Source organism: Pelophylax lessonae (genome assembly GCF_965119305.1).
Source record: "Pelophylax lessonae genome assembly, chromosome: 1".
NCBI classification, from domain to species: Eukaryota; Metazoa; Chordata; class Amphibia; order Anura; family Ranidae; genus Pelophylax; species Pelophylax lessonae.
This window is the reverse complement of record NC_138768.1, coordinates 38,401,284-38,420,746: the sequence shown is the minus strand read 5'-3', so window position 1 is coordinate 38,420,746 and position 19,463 is coordinate 38,401,284. Positions and strand designations below refer to the sequence as shown.

Genomic DNA, 19,463 nt, shown 5'->3' with positions numbered 1-19,463 from the left:
TCATATTGTAATTGAATGTTATTAAAAATTACCTTTCCTTTTCAATCTGCAGCCGCTGTAATTTTCTGAAAATGCAATGCAATATGGCCGCCTGGAGCTGTTCTGTACACAGAATGTATACTGACCACACCCCCAGAAACATCATTTCCTGCTTGTGTGATTGGCTCTCCAATTTTCCCAGAAGTCTGCACTAAGATACAAGTCAGATTTCTGGCATCCCCTGCAACAAAAACATTTTAGGACATCAATTTTATTTGGGTACAGCGTTGCACGACTGCGCAATTGTCATTTAAAGTAACGCAGTGCCGTATCGCAAAAAATGGCCTGGTCATTAAGGGGGTAAATCCTTCCGGTCCAGAAGTGGTTAAAGATGAGAAGATTTAATCTGCCTATATGTTGCCTTCCCTGGTCCCCCCTTATCAACATGCTGATTAAATTATTAAACAAAACATTTCAGTTTTTGTTATATACCTTTTTATGGCCCTAGTGACATCATCACTGGTTTTCTGTGCTTCTCTATGCAATCCTGGCAGATCTTGGCTGGTGGGAGGAGCCGGCGAGATGCTGTACGTAGCTTTCCTAAAACATCACAGCACCCTGCCTCAGCACTCCTCTCAGTCCTAATGCAAGCAGTAGGACAGAAATTACTTTAAAGCCCAACTGAAGTCACCAAAATAGATATTCTGTTGGGCAGACTGTGTACATTTGGCCTCTTACCTTCACCTTCCTGTTACAGCAGTTGTTTCTGAATAGGACTTTTCAGTCCAGTAGGCACAAGAATTTGACCAGTGGCAGCTGGTGCATTGGAGGCGCAGGGGCGCTGCCCCCCCCCCCCCCCTATCCATGCATCCGGCCCCCTAATCTACATGCAGGGCGCCGGACGCATGGAGTTCAATGGGTTTTTTTTTTCTTCTGAAGCACGTGATTAGAGCCAGAGGCTCTAATAGGCTTCAAAAAAGGGTGGACCCGGGGCGCAGAGCAGTGTGCCCCGAGCCCACCCAATTGTGTGACAATAGCGAATAGCAGCCCATCAGAGTACCCGAGAACCTGTCTCCAGACCAGAGTACCCGAGTACCTATCTGCAGCACAGAGTACCTGTCTCCAGCCCAGAGTACCTGTCTTCAGCCCAGAGTACCTGTCTCCAGCCCATCAGAGTACCTGTCTCCAGCCCAGAGTACCCGAGTGCCTATATCCAGACCAGAGTACCCGAGTACCTATCTCCAATGCATCAGGGTACTTGAGTGCCTGTCGCCAGCCCAGAGTATCTGGGTACCTATCAGCAGCCCATCAGAGTACCTGAGTATCTGTCCCCAGCCCATAAGAGTATCTAAGTAACTATATGCATTCCATCAGAGTACCTGAGTACCTATCGGCAGCTCTTTGGAGTACCTGAGTACCTATCAGCAGCCCATGCCTCATAGAATATACGTTGGGGCGTTCGCTTTCCAAAATGGGGTCATTTGTGGGTAATTCCATTGTCCTGGTGCTACAGGGCCTTCAAAGGTGTGATAGGTAGGAATGAAATTAGATGTGTAATTTATGCTCCTGGAACGCCTGGAGGTGCTGCTTGCATATTGGGTATCTGTATGTGGCCGAGCTATGTAAATGTCTCACACATGTGGTATCGCCATACTCAGGTGGAGCAGCGGAATGTATTTTGGGGTGTAATCTGTGTTATGTACATGCTGTGTGTTAGAAATATCTTATAAATTTTTATACAACTTTGTCTTAAAAAAATGTTTTCATTTTCTTTCCACATTTTCCAAAAACTTGTGGAACAAAATTACATGTTCAAAAGACTCATTATGCTTCCTAAGATATGCGTTGGGGTGTTTTCTTTCCAAAATGGGGTAATTTTGCGGGTAATTCCCCTGTCCTGGTGCTTCAGGGCATTCAAAAATGTGATAGGTACTCAGGAAATGAAATGTGTAATTTATACTCCTAGAACGCCTGACGGTGCTCCTTGCATGTTGGGCCTCTGTATGTGGCCAGGCTGTGTCTTCCCACAGTTAAAGCATCCCCCACAAAATTGGCAAGCACTCCCTAGGAACACATTTAACCCTCTGATCGCCCCTAATGTTAACCTCTTCCTTGCCAGTGTCATTGGTACAGTGACAGTGCATATTTTTAGCACTGATCTTTTTATTGGTGTCACTGGTCCCCAAAAAAGGGTCAAAAGTTTCACTTAGCGTCCGATTTGTCCGCTGCAATGTCGCAGTCCCGCTATAAGTCACTGATTGTGGCCATTACTAGTAAAAAAAAAAAAAAAATTCCATAAAAATATCCCATAGTTTGTAGCCGCTATAACTTTTGCGTAAACCAATCAATATATGCTTATTGGTATTTTTTTTACCAAAAACATGTAGAAAAATACATATTGGCCTAAAATGATGAAGAAATTAAGATGTTTTCCTTTTTTTTATTGGTGTAAAAGATGTTTTTTTTTTTTTTTTTCAAAACCCCAGAAGTGATCAAATACAACCGAAAGATATCTCTATTTGTGGGAAATGATTAATAAAATTTTATTTGGGTACAGCATAGGGCTGGCACCTCATCCCTTCAAACCCAATCACCACTTAAAGGAGGGTAAATCTTCCGAAGCTGAAGTGGCTAGACAGAGGCCAAGATGGCAGCTTCCTTGGCTAAAAACGTTTGGAGGGTTTACTTCCACTTTAACCACTTCCCACAAACTGACGTACCTGTACGTCAGCTTGAAGAAGCGGTTGTACCGGTGTTATCCCTGCAGCTAGAGACATCAACCTGGTACCGTTTTTTAGAGCCAGCGGTCGGCTTTCTAATGATAACAACCAATGCGGCTCAGCAGCCGCTTAACCATTATCACAGGGAGCGAGAGAGGACTGTACCCCCCTCCTGCTGCCTTCCGCCATTCTTCCCAGGTCTCCCATCCAACCGGGAAACCCAAGCGACCAGCCGGGACGTACTTCGGCTGGTCAGAGTCCCAAACGAAGCCAGATTCGGCTTTGACCGGGTCTCAGATTAGGTAACCCTGAAGCTATGTCACTTCCGGTTTACTCTTTACCGATTTAAAAGAGTGACAGTATTCTAAAATGCAGATTTTGACGTTTTGAATACTTTTAAGTGCAAAGGAGGATGGTGGGGTCTTTTAGACCCCAGATCCCTCCATAAAGAGTACCTGCCAGTGCCTATTACTGTCCCAAGGGATGTTTACATTCCTTGCAACAGAAAAAAAAGTGATCAGATTTTTTTTAAGGAACAGTGAAAAAAATAAAATAAAATAAATAGGAAAATAATAAAAAAATGTCAAGAACCCCCCCCCCCCCCGTCCCCGAGTGCTTGCGCACCAAAGAAAACGCATACTGAAGTCGCGCCCGCAAATGTAAATGGTGTTCAAACCCCACATATGAGGTATCGCCCCGATCGTCAGAGCGAGAGCAATCATTATAGCCCTAGGCCTCCTCTGTAACTCTAAACTGGTAACCATTAAAACATTTTAAAATGTCGCCTATGAAAATTTTTAAGTACCGTAGTTTGTCGCCTTTCTACGAATGTGTGCAATTTTAAACCTTAACATGTTGGGTATCTATTTACTCGGTGTGACATTATCTTTTTACAATATACAAAAAAAATTGGGCTAACTTTACTGTTTAGGTTTTTTTTTTTTTTAATTCAGGGAAGTGCATTTTTTACGAAAAAAAAAAAAATTGGGTTTGTAAGACGGCTGTGCAAATACCGCGTGACATAAAATATTGCAACGACTGGCATTTTATTATCCAGAGTCTATGCAAAAAAAAAAAAAAAAAATATATATATATATATATATATATATATAGATAGATAGATAGATAGATAGATAGATAGATAGATAGATAGATAGATAGATAGATAGATAGATATAGGTATATATATATATATATCTATCTATCTATCTATCTACATATATATATATATATATATATATGTTTATTTATGTTTTATATATATATATATATATATATATATATATATATATATATATATGTTTGGGGGTTCTAGGTAATTTTCTAGCAAAAAAATACTGATTTTAATTTGTAAATAACATGTGTCAGAAATAGGCCTGGTCCTTAAGTGGTTAAGAAGGCCTTGTTGCCCAACCCAGCTTAATTTTTTTTAGTCTTCTGTCCATTTTCTTGGAAACCAGCGCATTTCCCTGCGAGCTGTGAGAACCGTATAGATCGGCGGGTGCTATGCGGCCAAATTGGCAGTCAGTGTATTATGTGTAAATAAATCCTACATTTTATTACCATTACAGTCATTAGTAAGGCTTGCTTTTATCTCCTCTACCTGACCCGCCATGCATGACAAAGGAGCTTGTCTCATCAGCGCACTGCCGCGGCATTGTCTCCCAGGCCTAAATCACGGTCCGCATCCAGCCAGCGTCGGAGGAAACGTATAGCACAACCTTGTCACTGGAGCCATCACGCTAAGTGATAATATATCGCCTCCGTTATGGGAGCTGTACACCATCTAGTTTATCACCCTAACAATGCCGCATGATGTGTCTAATTAGAACCGCATCAACTAGTTGTGCTTCTGCTATTGAGCAGTTTCTGTTGTTCCTCGGAGAGCTCTCAGACTCTGATTTAGCACTGAAATTAAATGTAACTTCCCTTCTCTGTTTGATTTGTCAGCTGGAAGCTTTTGTTGCCTGCGTTTTCGGCAGTTACACCCTCTCAGTAGCCTTTGAAAAGAAAAAAAAAAAAAAAGCTGAAAGAAATGTGAAAATTCGAACCTTTTCCATGTTATCTTTTTAGGTGTTCATGTGATAGCGCTCATCTCAGTGTTAGTAATTTAGCAATAAAACATTTCCAGAATTTAAGGTTTTTAAGGTACCATTTAGAAAGAATCTCACACAATTATTAAAACTTATTCAAAATTTTATTGGCCAAATTTTAAAATTCTCTGTTTAAAAGACAGTTGCTACTTGCATATGACTGTATCCCAAACTTTCCTCGACATGTTTCGCTATGCAAACATAGCTTCTTCAGGAGATTAGTCTGGATATTGTTCACGTAAACTATTAGGAAATAATATGCATAATTAATCATCACATAATTTTACAAAATATTCATATGTAGAAAATATCTATAATATATTGTACAGCATAAACCAACATCTGTGCTTACAATTACTGGGCCCATAGGAGGAACATAACACCAAACGTTTGGACGAACAGCCAGCGTTCCTTCTGAACTTATGTTCAGACCGAATATTGAGCAGGTCCCTAGCTCAGACATGTTGGGACCCTAGTCTGAACCCACATGAACATGCCTGCCAGCAAGCTGTCACCTGTATTGGGCCAATCATCTTTGGCTAGGGCATTCCTCGCCGTCATATACAAGGGGCGTGTATCTGTGCAGCTCCGGAACGCAGAGTGTTTCGGCTGCAGATTATTGGCCCAGTAAAGTCACAGCCACTTGGTGGAGCTAGCTCAGGTGGGTTCAGACTGGCATCTGGCAAAGCGTATCCCTAGTCTCTACCAATAGAGCATGTGGTTGGAATGCAATTTCCAATTGCAATTTGGAGATAGGGACAGAGCGTTGTCACTCGAGTCTTTACCAGGAGGTGGCCAAACAAGGGCCTTCATAGTAGGATCATTGGGGATTATTATAGCCAATTGCCGACCACCTAAATGTAAATATACATCACTTGTATAAATACGGGGGTTCTGGCTGCAGCTTGATGCCATAACCCGGTATCTTTTTTTCTCTCAGGCGGCCAGTTTTCCCATAAAAGTGATCCAGCGGCGGATTTGCCACAAGATGCCCACCTCTGCTTCCTGGTGGTTCCCAGGCTTACCTTACCAGCGACAAGCCAGGGAACCATCCAACGTCAGCTGTATTTTGAGATGGCAAGATGGCCAGCTATGGTCTCTATCCCCCCGAGAACTGGAGAAACGTCAACATCACTTTTGATTCTTGCGCCATGTAAACAGGCAAAAGATCTTTTTTTATTTTTTTTTTTTTTTGATCTTTTGCTTTTAAGGGTAGAGGAGAGGTATTTTAGATCCAGATCTCTCCATAAAGAGGACCTCCAGGTTTACCTTACCAGCGACAAGCCAGGGAACCATCCGGCGTCAGCTGTATTTTCTCATGGAAATGGGCGATGGCAAGATGGCCAGCTATGGCCTCTATCCCCCCTGGAGAACTGGAGCGATGTCAACATCACTTTTGATTCTTGGTCCATGTAAACAGGCAAAAGTTCTTTTTTTTTTGATCTTTTGCTTTTAAGGGTAGAGGAGAGGTCTTTTAGACCCCAGATCTCTCCATAAAGAGGACCTCCAGGTTTACCTTACCAGCGACAAGCCAGGGAACCATCCGGCATCAGCTGTATTTTCTCATAGAGATGGGCGATAGCAAGATGGCAAGCTATGGCCTCTACCCCCCCCCCCCAGAGAACTGGAGCAACGTCAACATCACTTTCGATTCTTGGGCCATGTAAACGGGCAAAAGATATATATATTTTTTGTTTTTTGATCTTTTGCTTTTAAGGGTAGAGGCAAGGTCTTTTATACCCCAGCTCTCTCCATAAAGAGGACCTCCAGGCTTACCTTACCATAGACAAGCCAGGGAACCATCCGGCGTCAGCTGTATTTTCTCATAGAGATGGGCGATGGCAAGATGGCCAGCCATGGTCTCTATCCCCCCTGGAGAACTGGAGTGACGTCAACATCACTTTCGATTTTTGGGCCACGTTAACAGGCAAAAGATCATTGTTTTTTTTAAACTTTTCCTATTAAGGGTAGAGGAGAGGTCTTTTAGACCCCAGATCTCTCCATAAAGAGGACCTGTCATGCTGTATTGTTATCACAAGAAATGTTTATATTCCTTGCGATATCAATAAAAGTGATAATTTTTTTTTTTTTTGGTAAAAATTTAAAAAAATAATAAAGTAAAGGTAAAAGAAAAATTAAATTTTTTCTAAGCGCCCCCGCCCCGCGTGTTCGCGGGCAGTAGTGAACGCATACATAGGTCACGCACACATATGTGAGGTATTGCCGCGAACGTCTGAGCGTAAGCAATAATTCTATCACTGGACCTCCTCTGTAACGCTAAATGTAACTCTAAACTGGCAACCTGTAGAAATGTTTAAAGCATTGCCTATGGAGATTTTTAAGTATTGTAGTTTGTCGCCATTCCACCAGCATGCCCAATTTTAAAGCATGGCATGCAAGGTTTCTATTTACTTGGGGTAACATTATCTTTTACATTATGCAAAAAAATTGGAGTAACTATTGTGTTTAAAAAAAGTTTTTTTTTTTTTTTTTTTTTTAAATTAAGTTTTAAAGAACGCTGTGCAAATACAGATTGACATAAAATATTGCAACACCCACCATTTTATTCTCTAGGGTCTCTAGTAAAAAAATAATATAATATTTGGAGGTTTCTAAATAATTGTCTAGCAAAAAAAAAAAAATACTAATTTAAACTTGTAAGCAACAAATGTCAGAACAAGGCTGGGTCAATCTTCGGAAGAATAAAAATGATTTTTTGGAATTGCATTACCATTTTGAAGATTGTATATTTATTTATTACAGGTACTTATACAGTGCCATTAATTTACGCCGCGCTTTGCATATATATATTTTATACATTCACATCGGTCCTTGCCTTCAAGGAAAATATTTTAGTGACTGGGATTATATGTACTTTATCGAACTGAAGGGCACATTGAAGCAAACGCTTTGTATAGCTGCTTGTGAGTATGAACCAATGTGGTTTTGGTTTTGGCCTGGAGCTTGGAGGAGCTCAGTAGGGGTGAGGAGTGTACATTGAGTATCCCCCACTGTTACTGTTTATTGTGTGCATTGCCTAAGAAGCCAGTGGGTATTCCTGATCACTGCCTCTATTTTATTTATTACTTTTTTTTTTTTTTTTTTTTACTTCGCCCAGTTAGAGCTGCAAACAGAAATAGATCAGATCTGTCCAGTGCTGCCAATTAATAATGCTAATAAAAAATCTCGTGGAGTTAAAATAAAATTGCACATTAAATGAAATATTGCAGTAATTCAATTAAAGCAGAAAGTGGTCAAGCGGGTAAGATATTCAAATATTACAATAAAGTGTTTTATGAGCAGAGCAGGGGGTTCGGGGCTAGAGAAGAGCCGTTTTGTAATATTGTGGAATGTGGCCGCAGAGATTTAAGATTCCCATCATAACTTACTCTGCTGTTATCATCTTTTATTTATACAGATTGACACTATTTTCAGAATCAAAAGACTGACCAGATGCATACAGTAAAGTCCTAAGGCACGAGGTCTTGGTTGAATCGTTGGGAATTTTACGCATTTGGGAGATTCTAGGCAATTATCGGTATACCTGAAATATCTGAAATTGAACTGTTTTGATTGGATGCAGGCTGGTCTAGTCTGTAGAGTGGTACAGTGCTCTGATTGGTTCCCTAGATTTGTTTTTAAAGCATGTCTTCCTCTTTCAGGTGCTAACAAAAAGTTTAGTGTGGCAAATGAGATGTAAAATTGCCAAATGTGCTTCTTTGGCGGTTTGTGTCCAATTTCCTAGTGCCTGGTTAGCTTTTTATTATTATTATTATTATTTTTTTTTTTTTTTTTAGTTTTTCTTTTTCTTTTTTTTGTCTCCAGAATGTACGTGCTCTTTTTTTTTTTTTTTTTTTTTTTTACAGGGCTTACAGGGCTGGTCAATAATTCCAGCACCCAACTCTCCTCCTTTCACAGGCACGGGCTTGAAACTGGCCATGGTGGAGTTTTTTTCTTTTTTTACAATTTTTACAGAGCTGGTATGCTGTCCCAGCACCCAACCCGTCTCATTTTGTAGCACAGGCTTGGAGTTGGCCATGGCGGAGCTTTTTTTTTTTTTTTTTCTTCCTTTTTTAGAGAGCTGGTTTGCTGTCCCAGCACCCAACCCTCCACCTTTTGTAGCACAGGCTTGGGACCAGCCATGATGGAGTTTTTTTTTTTTGTCTCCAGAATCTACGTGCTGTTTTTCTTCTTTTTTTTTTTTACCGGGCTGGTCAGTAATTCCAGCACCCAGCTCTCCTCCTTTCACAGCAGGGTCTTTCAACTGGCCATGGTGGAGTTTTTTTTTTTCACAGTTTTTACAGTACTGGTATGCTGTCCCAGCACCCAACCCACCTCCATTAGCAGCACAGGCTTGGAATCGGCCATGGTCGTGCTCTTCTTTTTTTTTTTTTCTTCCTTTTTTAGGGAGCTGGTTTGCTGTCCCAGCACCCAACCCTCCACCTTTTGCAGCACAGGCTTGGGACCGGCCATGGCAGAGTTTTTCTTTTTTTTTTTTAACTGGAAAAGGTTTGGTAATCGGCAGAATGATCAGACAGAGAATAACTGTCATTGCAGTTTACTAAACAGGTACAAAGTTCAAAGCAAAAATGAAATCGGGTTCAGGATCATAATCCATAAATATGTCGCAGAATATTAAAAACTACACAAATATATGAATGCTGCACAAATATGGATTCCTCACAGCAATATCTCTGTTGTTCAATCAGGGTAACGTGGCACTATTCTTCCCACGTGGCTGCAAAGCATAGTCACTATAAGACTCTATAGCAGCAAAGAATTTAGTGATTATCCTAATAGACAACATCCCTCACAGTGAAGTCCAGTGTAGCCCCACTAACACAGTTGAACAGCTCAAGGGTTCCAAGGCCCAGGGAAACAACCGGCCACCCCACTGAATCTGAAGTCCTCCGGGGGTTCCCGACGATAGCCTAGTCTTCAGGAGAAGCTGCATGCTATTAGGCTCTGGCTGAGCTGCCCACATGCTGGTTCTGAAAGTTTAGGGCTTCTTACCTGGTTGCAGATTGCTTGCCAAGCTACCTCTGCCTCATCAGGTGTGGCCTCTCTGAGCTGCTGAGGGAAAAAAAGCAGAGGAACTTATTTTTCCTGGGCGTGTCCAGAGATTCAGAAAGTTATGAGAAATAGAGTTCAAGCAATCTGCCACTGTATATGAGCATGATGAATAAATGGGTAATCTGCTAAAAAGCTTATCAGCATACATTCTTATACCTTCAGACTTCTCCTTCCTCAGATTGTGCTAAAGAGAGGGGGTAGTAACTTGCATCTAAGGTTAATAAAAGCCTAATGTTTTCTTCTTGGGGCATCAGAATAAGAGAAAAGCTTGGCACCGGTGTGCAGCATTTGGGGATTTTGAGATGGTTGTGCAATTCTATGGACTTTCCTCTTAAAGATTCTGCCCAAAGCTGAAGGTCATACCGGCAGGTATCATCATACCAGGGGATCCAAACAACTGTGTCTCTTGCTCAGTGGCATCTTAAGAGCATTATAGGCCCCCGGGCAATGCAGTGCACTGGGGCCCTGCCTACACAATCACCCATGAGAATAAAAATACAAATTGTCGATAATGCAATATTTATTGGTACAGCAGTGCCAGACTAATGACAGCTTCCAAGTTGGGCGGCTGGGTCCGGTGAACACACACACGGACGGGAGTCAGACTCGACTGTCCTGTGTGTGCCTGTTCAGACAGGCAGACAGGTAGACAGGCATTCCTGCAGTTGTGAGCTCCCCCTCCACGGCCCAAGTGACCTGACAGTAGCATAGGGCCGACAGGCGCTTGCCACCTGCTAAGTTTGGTGGCGGGATGCACACGGCAATTCGGACTAATGCTTTACTGGGGCTGGGTCAACTGCCCAGCTTGCCCATTCGGTAAGATGGCCCTGCTCTTGCTATGTGTCATGTAAGCAAAGTTTTTTTCTGTATGTTTCTGAAGATTTGGGGACTCCTGGGTTGAATGGTCCTAATAAGTGGAGCATAGTGGGAATTCAAGAGCAAGGACAGTAGTCAAAGCGGTGTCAACACAAAGAAAAGTAGGTAAAAGTCAACCACAGAACTTCAATACTGACACAGCATTAGAACATTCAATTAGGAGTGTAAATCATTGCTAGATGATGGTTAAGTCATGGGAGTATGGGATTAGGAGTGCCTGGTCCTTAACAGATTTTACCAGTGGAATAAATGCAGCAGGACAATACTCATCATTCAACCCTTGGGATTTCCTAGTTGAGCAGCTGCAGATAGACAGGAACACACAAAGACATACAGTATCCAACAACAGAATACACATACAGGATCAGAAACTGAATCTAATAAAGGCAAAATTATGATATATATAATATGTCCTAGCCCCAATGCTGGCTGGACAGATTGGAGCCCCAACTGAGCTATAGGATAAAGTGGTAAACATTGTAATGCTTTGTCTATAAGGTGGACAAGCCGTTTAAGCTGTCAAACCAGCTGGTTTAGTCGTGTAAATGGCTTGACCTTGACTGGTCTAATCTTTTGAACTTGGCTTGGGGAAGGTTGGTTGCTCCTAACTCTCCATCTTATTCTAGTCTCCCATACATCCTCTTTGATTTCATTCATCCATCTTGCTCTGAGTCGGCCAATATATCTTTCTCCTGATCTTGTTTAGTGAGTCTTCTTTCGCATACAATTCTGTTTAATTTGCCCAGGCCATTTTAGATGGATTTTATTGCTAATATTATTGCATCCTTATCTTTAATATATCCTGCTTTTATATCTGAATATCTCCATATTTCTTTTTTCCATATATTCCCCTAAGCACTTTCCTTTCAAATACGTCAAGCCTTTGTGAAATTTCCGTTATGAAATATATTGGTCTATGCGCATTTTAATTAACCGACTGCCTATACTTCGACCTATATAGATGTGCTAAAGCTCAGATTTTCAACCTTGAAGATCTCACCTCTTCGAGTCCTGTAGACATCAAGTCGGTTACCTACAACTGAATGTTTTTTTTTTTGATGAGCTGTAATTGGTTTCAAGTGCAAAATTAATACCGAACTATGTATTTCATAGGTTGAACCATTGGGCAAAGCTATCTCTCCAATAAAGAAAGAAGAAGCCTTATTATATTTATCCATACCCTCTATACTCCACCTCATCTATTCATCACCCTGCAGGATACATTACAAAGATCGGCATTCTCCACAGGCTGTAAACAAGTTAATAGAGTGTAACCTGCCACGGTCACACCTGGGGAGATTCAGAAACACAGAAAATTTATCTCTGTGTGCAATAACATAATATAATACTGAAACCTATACCGCAAAACAATGTAGTATCTACATCAGGGTCATGTTGTGCTATAGGTACACTTTGGTCCAACATGAACATTTTAAATGTACTGAGGAGAAGTGGCCTACCTGCTGGGAAACTCTAGTTTTCATCTTGGAATTAATCTTCTACACCTGGTCACCCTGTTATATAAATCCCCACAGTTGTCTGTATTCTCACCTTCTGAAAGGTCTTCTATCTAGGACTGTGAAAATACAGGATAGTGTGTTCTCGGGTCTTAATGCCGTCCTATTCCTGAGCCAACTGCAGTCTCGCAGACAGCAGATCTTAAGAGGGAGCTTGCACAGGCCAAAATCATGTGACAGGAAGTTGAAGACCTGCCCAGAAGTATTGCGTGAAATGTGTCCAACTTTTCTGCCAAGAATTTAGCCATTTTTTTTAGTTTAAATAGTTATTTCCCTTTATTTTTTTGTCTTAATTCTTAAAATATCATTGCCTTCAGTTGAGTTATTTGATTTTCAACAAATTTTAACTTTCAGCCATGGCTCCTCTTCAATTGTATAGTCACTTTTTGGGCTTTGAAATTATTTATAGCAGTGGTCTCCAAACTGTGGCCCCCTGTGGCCTATATCTATGCCTTGGGGTACTATTCCTCCCACTGATACAAGGTACTATTCTTCCCAATCACACCATCAATGGGGAACTATTCTTCCAACTGACACCAACAATGGAGTACTATTCCTACCACTCACACCAGTGATGGGACACTATTCCTCCCACTGACACCAATGATGGGGCACTATTCCTCCCACTGACACTAATGATGGGGCACTATTCCTCCCACTGACACCAATGATGGGGCACTATTCCTCCCACTGACACCAATGATGGGGCACTATTCCTCCCACTGACACCAATGATGGGGCACTATTCCTTCCACTGACACCAATGATCTGGCACTATTCCTCCTACTGATACCAATGATGGGGCACTATTCCTCCCACTGACACCAATGATGGGGCACTATTCCTCCCACTGACACCAATGATGGGGCACTATTCCTCCCACTGACACCAATGATGGGGCGCTATTCCTCCCACTGACACGGATGATGGGGCACTATTCCTTCCACTGACACCAATGATGGGGCACTATTCTTCCCACTGACATGGATGATGGGGTGCTATTCCTTCCACTGATACCAATGATGGGGCACTATTCCTCCCACTGACACGGATGATGGGGCACTATTCCTTCCACTGACACCAATGATGGGGCACTATTCCTCCCACTGACACGGATGATGGGGCACTATTCCTCCCACTGATACCAATGATGGGGCACTATTCCTCCCACTGACATGGATGATGGGGCACTATTCCTTCCACTGACACCAATGATGGGGCACTATTCCTCCCACTGACACGGATGATGGGGCACTATTACTTCCACTGACACCAATGATGGAGCATTATTCTTCCTACTAATGCCAATGATGGGGCACTATTTCTTCTCCTACTGACCATAGGCACAACTTAATTTATTTACTCGCACTATCCACCAAACCTAAGGCATTTTTTATTCGCATTGAATTCAGGACATTTCCTACCCCCACTGGCCACAATCTGGCACCCCTATGGTTTCAAAGACAGTAAACTGGCCCTTTGTTTAGAAAGTTAGGAGACCCCTGATTTATAGTGAACTATAGTAATACTCTGAACTGGTATTGTATATTCGTTTAGGCTCCAGTTGTGGACACCTCTACATGTATACCATTCATGCAGACTGTGCAGCTGGACAAGGACCCTCTAGGGCCTAAGAAACACTTTATACTAGATGTGGGCTGCACAGTTACTGGGACCCATCCTACTGTTATGTGGGAATTCTTTATGATGCCTTAACTATACTCATCTTTTGTAATATCCTAGTGGTCAGCTGCTGCATGACTAGTCCTCAATCATGCAGAAGAGGTCTTGTTAATACCATTTAGACTAAAATTGAAAATGTATGTTGCTGACTGATCCTAGAATATAAATAACTGCAGAGGCTCTTGTTGGTAGCATGCAATGTGGTCATGTGGCACTGAGAGGAGCTGTGCAAATCCCTCAATGGGCATACACAACTATTGTGCTGTTTCTCAGGGATTATTTTGCGAAGGGAGCTAGGAATAAAAATGTTTCTCTGCAATAAAAGTTCAGCATCTATAGCTACTCTATAAGGCTATCAAACCTACCTATTAGACCAAAAGTATGAGTATACCCCTCTAAATATTTCAGAATGGTGCTGTTGCTGTAAATATTCCAGCAAACAAAGACAATTTAGACAATTGTGCACTTACAGTGTTGTAGGAACAATTTGGGGAAGACCATTTTCTGTTCCAGGATGACTATGCCCTTGGTCACAAAGCCAGCTTCATATAGACATGGTTTTGTGAGTTTGGTGTGGAAGAAATCGAGTGGCATGCACAGAGCTCTGACCTCAACCCTACTGAATACCTTTGAGGTGAATTGAACACTAAGCCAGGTCTTCTCATCTAACATTAGTACCGGACCTCACAAATGCTCATTTGGCTAAATGGGTCACACCACAATCTTGTTGAAAGCTTTCCCAGATGTGTGAAGGCTTTTACAGCTTTATAGGAGAGTCAGCTCCATGTTAACCACTTAAGCCCCGGAAGATTTTACCCCCTTCCTGACCAGGGCCTATTTTGCGATTCGGCACTGCGTGACTTTAACGGACAATTGCGCGGTTGTGCGACGCTGTACCTAAACGAATTTGACGTCCTTTTTTTCCCACAAACAGAGCTTTCTTTTGATGGTATTTGATCACCTGTGCGATTTTTTGATTCGCTATAAACAAAAAAAGCGTCAATTTTGCAAAAATAACAATATTTTCCACATTTTTTTATATGAAATTCCCCCCCCAAAAAAATGTAAAAATCAAAATGTTTTAACATTTTAGGCCAATATGTTTTATGCTACATATTTTTGGTAGAAAAAAATCGCAAAAAGCGTATTTTGATTGGTTTGCGCAAAAGTTATTGCGTTTACTAACTAAGGGAAAGATTTTTGTCATTTTTGTTGTTTTTTTTTTTTAACGTGTAATGGCGGTGATCAGCGAATTTTTTTTTTTGCGGGACTTCGACATTGCGGTGGACAGATCGGACCCTTGACTGACATTTTTTACACTTTTGGGGTTACCGGTGACATTACTGCAGTAATCAGTGCTATACATATGCACTGTTACTGTAAAATGACACTGGCAGTGAAGGGGTTAACTTTTTTTTGAGAGGGAGGGGTTGTGTGTGTCCCTAGGGGCGTGATTCTAACTGTGATTGGCTGTGGCTTGAGGTGTAGGAACAGTGATCAACGGTCCTACATAGTAGAACCGTATGATCACTATTCATACACAGGGGAGAATGACACTCGGCTTGTTTACATTAGCCGCCTGCCTTTCTCCTGCTCTAACGGACGATCGCGAGTGCCCGGCGGACATCAGGTGCGGGGGGGGGGAGTCCGTCACCGAGCGGGAGCGCGCCTCCGGCGGCGCGCGCTCGCTCCCCAGAGCCTCACAGGCTAGTGACGTACCCATATGTCACTTTGCCTGTGAGGGGCTGACCGCCGCAGTATATATACTTGCGGTGGTCGGCAAGTGGTTAAAGACCACAGTTTGGAAATTGGATGTCCAACAAGCTCATATAGATGGGAAAGCCAGGTTTCCACAAACGCTTTTGCCATATAGTCTACCATCACTTGGCCCCTGACACCAAGAACGAATGTAATTAGGTAGATTGAAGTGTAATTCAGGGTTTTATATACTGTACAAGTGTGCTTGCCCTTTAAAGATAAAAAAGAAAATTGTCAGAATAAATTTTTAGGGCCTTTGCTTGACTGCAGTGAGGAAATAGTGTTCCCGAATTTAACATTTCTGCAGAAAATAAAAAGGAATTTAATAAACCTATTCTAATGTCGTACCGATGGCTACAGATTTTAATTACGGATTTGATGTATCTCCTCGTATACACCATTAAACAACAATATTTATACGAGTGAAACGTAATTAAATAATCTCCATCAGGGTGCCTCTTGGAACTGTGTGGAAGCGCCAGATATTCCGGGGAGAAAGCATTACTCTTTATTTATGAACTTGTTTAAAAGACTCCAGGAGCAGATGATAGTTCGGATCATTTTTAGTTCAGATGCATTTTCATAATGCTGCTGCAGAGGTTAAATTTATTGTTATGGATTAGGTTAATAAAGTGAACCTGTACGTTCTCCATTCATGGCAAAGTAACACTGTCATGTAAAAAATAGTCCACTCCCCCTCCTGCTGCTTAATCTCAACTTTCACTTGCACCATGCTGCTTCCTCACCCTCTGAAGCTCATACTAGGTTCCTGGTCCTTCAGCAGGCAAACATTGAGGTGGGGAAGTAGATAAGGAAGAGGGGGGGGCTATAGAGAGTAAGTGAAAGCAAAACTGAAAAGCTGTGGCTACTAACTTTGAGGACAAACTACTCCACAGTGCGTGCACATACACAGGTCATTGATGCCTTGTTTTAAAGTTTATTTACTACTTGTTAAGAAAATATAAGTATTTGAATGTCCATAGCCTGGTCTGGTTTTACCTGAAAGAGGAGCTGGACTGTGGAAGTTAGGAGAAGGACTCAATACCATTATTGCCTGTAAGCTCCCTGCAGCGGATCTTTTCTCTAATACTGACTTGTCATGCCTTGTTCTGCACTGTCTCTGTGTGAAGGTGCCTAACTTTTTAGAGTGGTGGCCCTGTTTCCTGATGCCATAGTTACCTCCTTGATGATTGGTGATCTGATGAATGAAAAATGAGTAATCATTTGGCAGCAGGATAGTTGGAGAATGCACAGACCCACAGCATGAAATTGCAGTGGGATTCTTGCATTGCAGGGCCTCAGGTTGAGCTTACTCTCCAGCAAGGAGAACAGTGAGCAGCAGAACAGTGACATCACCAAATCGTATACTAAATCTAGTGAGACTAGCAGTCAGAGACAGTGGTGCCTTAGATGATCTCACACTGCAGATATACAGCTGTGAGCCTCAAGGCATAGAAGCATCTAGACACAGAAAGTGCATTGTTATTTTTCAGGAGAAATCTAAAATGGGTACATTTTTTTAGCTTAGGCACAATTAACATTAGTAGATGTTCCCTGTAACATAGACATCTTCATGTTTAGAGTTCAGGACCTCTCTACAGTATAGGTTAGGTGATTAATCAGAAAATAAAGGTTACGTGTTATGCTGGCCATTTTTTTATTTATTTTTTTTGCTATAGCCACTCAACCAATGGCTGAGTACCATTACCACGACTTCCCATAGTGGTGGTGGGGGGAGATATTTGAACTGTGCAAATGGAAGGCACCAATAAAATAAATATTTCCATTTAACAAGCATGTAAGTACCTTGACTATTCCTAAATCAGCTGTTTTAAATACTATCTATCCTCAATAACATGAAGGCCATGAGGAATAAACACTGTTGTTTCTGATATTCAAACAATTAGACCCTTATGTCCATCTGTAACTAGTGTTGAGCGAACACGAACTGTATTATTCGGGTCCGTACCGGATAATTGGATTTTTGTTACCCGGACACGGACCCGGAAACTTTACTGTGTTTCCGGGTTTAAAATCCGTGTTCGGTAATTTTATTTCCTGTATGTAATGGCGCGGTTTTAATGGTGGGCTTTCAACAGCCAATCAACAAGCATTTAACTGGTGTGCCATAGAAGCCATCACAGCCATGCCTACTAATGGCATGACTGTGTTTGGCCAGCTGAAGCATGTGACCCAGGTCTTTATAAGCTAGAGACACATAGCGCGCTGTGCGTCAGTCTGCTGTAGTGTAGGGAAAGCACACACAACGGTGCTGGCTGCTGCTGATTAGGGACAGACAGGGAAAAAAATCATTGTGCCCAAAAAGAATGTAGGAACAGGTCGGAGTGTAGGCAGGGAAAGATAGAAAAGCATTTTAGGGACATGCTGGAGAGAGTAGGCAGGGAGAGGAGGAGGGAGAAAAAAAAAATGTTTTATCAGTCTGTTGTGTGCAGCGTTCAGCTATATTTTACTACAGAGTGCTGTTCTAATCTGCTATTTAAAAATTACAAATTTAAAGGGGAATTTTTTTAAGAGCACTTGTCATGCTCTTAACTACGTTTTGCTGCCATTTGCAGCACTCTAGCCCTTTCCATTGGTTTTTTAGAGCCCTTTTAGTGCCTGAAAGTTCGGGTCCCCATTGACTTCAATGGGGTTCGGTGTCCGGGTAAAGTTCGGAAAAAGTCCGGGTCACGGACCCGGACTTTTTTTTCAAGTTCAGCCGAACCCGCCGAACACGGACATCCAGGTGTCCGCTCAACTCTATCTGTAACCACTCCTCCAGATACTACTGGTCACCTACAATCAGTAATGTCTGCAGAATGCAAAGATGCATGACTGTCACAGAAAGGTCCGTGGTGTCTGTAATGTGAGGTCTATGACTGGTAAACTGTGAAAGGGACAAAATAGCAGCATCCAAAGAGGGGATGGGGGGATGGTTCTTGGGGGAAAACTGAAAGAATTTTATTTTTTCACTGATTGTGCATCGGAAAGTTGCCTCTAAACTGAATAGTTTAGCAATGGTTTCTGTACACAATGCCAAAAGAAAGGGTTGTCTAATACGAAATAAGATTTTATTGTATATACCAACTCTTCCATCACATCTCCCAAAAATAAGTAGCTTATTCCTTTTTTTGAGCGTAAACAGGCCAGGAATCTACTTTTAAGGATATTTGGGATACTTTAAGGATAGTATAAGGATATAAAATTAAACTTTTAAGGCCATCTTCAGTGTAAGGTATGGAACACATCTACAGGGGTCTGATAAAAATATGGAAGCACTAGTAAAATGAGCCTGAAGCTTGTTCTCCAAAATTGACTATAGTGTCTCTATGATATTGAGGATATTGAGGTCCGGAGATTGCGGCACTCAGGGAAGGTGTGAGACGTCATCTGCATGCTCATCAGACCCTGATTTGACAAGACCAGCTGCGTGAATCGGAGAATTATCTTCTTGGTAAATGGCGCTGTCTTCGGGAAACAATGTCTGCATCATGGAGTGCACATGGTCGGCCAAAATTTGTACATAGTCACTGGCAGTGACTCTACCTTTCAAGGTGATGATGGGGCCTGCAGAATACCAAGATATGGCTGCCCAAACCATGATTGCACCACCACTGTGTCATCACTTTCACACCTGCAAATCATGTAGTGTTTCCATATTTTTGTTCAACTAATATATGGTACAAGGCTTGGGGCAAAGGGGACCAAAAGGAATCCTAAGAATCCCTTCTTAAACCATGGAAAATTATACTATGTCCTCTTAC

General features: G+C 41.9%; 1 protein-coding gene across 14 annotated transcripts in view; it reads left to right on the top strand.

Annotated features, from left to right (window-relative positions):
- CELF4 (CUGBP Elav-like family member 4) overlaps window positions 1-19,463 on the top strand; it is a 1,612,756-nt gene that overhangs the window by 301,993 nt on the left and 1,291,300 nt on the right. The window lies entirely within an intron of this gene.